Here is a 2,862-nt window from a genome sequence, read left to right as displayed (position 1 = left end):
AAGGTCTAATTTTAAAGGTCTAATTTTAAAGGTCTAATTTTTAAGGTCTAATTTTAAAGGTCTAATTTTTAAGGTCTAATTTTAAAGGTCTAATTTTAAAGTTCTCAAATGAATCTTGAAAAATTTCTCTACTCTACTTTACTCTCTACTTAACTATCATGTCAAGCCTGTTTCTCCCTTTAAAAACATGCATATTCATGTAACCATAATTTTTTATTTTGGCTGCCTAAGTAGTTAAAAGTAAATTACCCAATTATATCTTAAATATTTTGTATTTTTATTTCCCAATGGTGAACATGTTTTTAATACAGTATTAGTAGAAAAGAGAAAAAAGCCTTTCCCCGGAAAAATCAATTTTCAAATAAAAAAATACATTATTGCTAAACGTGCTTGAAGATGCCACAGGGGAATATCTGAAGGAGAGGAGGATCATTTGTATATGATGTGATAAAAATATATTAAAAATGAAACCTTTTAATTTACATTTTTCTGAGAAACCCCCCTTCACAATTTAACAAACACAAAAGGAATCGTATTTTTAAACAGGGGGAATAAAAAAAAGTGTTATTACCGTCGTTTACTTTACAAAATTTGAATTATGAATGAGAAAGACATTAAATTTCTAAAGAATGCGGAAGCTAATCAAGCATTGTGTTGACCCATCCAGTTCATAAACAAACCCTTTCTAAATATAAAAGTAATTTCAAAAATACTATTGTTAATAATGAAAAAAATGTTTTTAAAAAAGTTATTCTTTTCAGTAAGGCAGATTGAATTGAGTTTAAATAAAGTTATATCTTGACATTAACTGCACATTTATTACACTCTATCTCATTCTAATACAATGTTTAATAAAAGTGAAAACTTTGAGCTCACTATCTTAAAGGGACATTGAGGGGAAGCAGGGGCGGATTGGACAGTACACATACAGTTTATACCAGGCAAAACGGGACAGTACACCAAATGAACCAACCCCTGTTAGGGAAATTCTACATTCTAGTGTCCTCTCGAGCCTTTCTATCATTAGAAAATTGCTTGCTTACAGGGCTTTACACATAATTTTAAGTGACCCTACATCTAATAAAAGTAGAGTGACATGTACGATTGACAGCGGTACCATGTAAACATTTATCTAAATAACAAAGAGGAAAACATCGTTGTTTTTCTTCATCAAAATCCGCCATTCCATTAACTTAATTAAGAAATTTTTAATTTTGAAGATAATAAGGTAACAGTATTCATCCTCGCTAAAGGAAAGGGTAAAGGGTCCCATAGTAGATCTAACTATAGATCTACTATGCTCTATAAATTACTAGAAATTACGTCTGCAGTACCTTTAACAAATTTGTTGTCAGGATTTTACTGGAGTCATGTTTAAAAACGACAACGAGTTCTTCACAGCCTTTGCTCTTTGTCATCTTATTGGTAGGTTTAAATCATTTCTAGTACAGTCCCTTTAAATCATTTTTTGTACAGTCCCTTAAAATCATTTTTTGTACAGTCCCTTTAAATCATTTCTTGTACAGTCTCTTTAAATCATTTCTAGTACAGTCCATTTAAATCATTTCTAGTACAGTCCCTTTAAATCATTTCTAGTACAGTCCCTTTAAATCATTTCTAGTACAGTCCCTTTAAATCATTTCTAGTTCAGTCCCTTTAGATCATTTCTAGTACAGTCCCTTTAAATCATTTCTAGTCCAGTCCCTTAAATCGTTTCTGGTACTGTCCTTTTAAATCATTTCTGTTACAGTCCCTTTAAATCATTTCTAGTACAGTCCCTTTAAACCGTTTCTAGTACAGTCCCTTTAAATCATTTCTAGTACAGTCCCTTTAAATCATTTCTGGTACTGTCCTTTTAAATAATTTCTAGTACAGTCCCTTTAAATCATTTCTAGTCCAGTCCCTTCAAATAATTTCTAGTACAGTCCCTTTAAATCATTTCTAGTACAGTCCCTTTATATCCTTATGCGCTGTTCTTATACACTATCCATATACACTAACTATATACACTATCCATATACAATGTCCATATGCACTATCCATATACACTATATCCTTATACACTGTCCTTATACACTATCCATATACACTATCACACCATCCTTATACACTATCCATATACGCTATCCATTTACACTATCCATATACACAATCCTTATACACTATCAATGTGCACTATCTATATACACTATCCATATAACAACAGAAAACACCCTCTATAACCCAGTGATGCGTTAACACTGTTCTTATATACTGTTCTTATACACTAACCATATACACTATCCTTATACACTGTCCTTATGCACTATCCATATACACTATCCTTATACACTGTTCCTATACACTATCCATATACACTATCCATATACACTATCCATATAAACTATCCATTTTCACTATCCTTATACACTGTCCTTATGCACTGTTCATGTGCACTATCCTTATACACTATCCATATACACTATCCATATACACTATCCATATACACTATCCTTATGCACTGTTCCTATACACTATCCATAAACACTATCCATATACACTATCCATATAAACTATCCATATTCACTATCCTTATACACTGTCCTTATGCACTGTTCCTATACACTATCCATATACACTATCCATATACACTATCCATATACATTATCCATGTTCACTATCCTTATACAATATCCATACACATTATCCATGTTCACTATCCTTATACAATATCCACATACATATATGTATTTATTTTTTAATTATTAAAGGTATGCTCTCTGCTTGTTGTAATCCTATACTCTACGGGCTACTCAACGAAAACTTTAAATCAGAGTTTAAAACAATATTTAAATCATTTTGCCAAAAAGTATAATTGACATT

Source organism: Eurytemora carolleeae, unplaced genomic scaffold (assembly GCF_000591075.1).
Source record: "Eurytemora carolleeae unplaced genomic scaffold, Eaff_2.0 scaffold611, whole genome shotgun sequence".
Taxonomy (NCBI): domain Eukaryota; kingdom Metazoa; phylum Arthropoda; class Copepoda; order Calanoida; family Temoridae; genus Eurytemora; species Eurytemora carolleeae.
The sequence above is the reverse complement of the archived record's forward strand: the minus strand, read 5'-3'. Positions refer to the sequence as shown.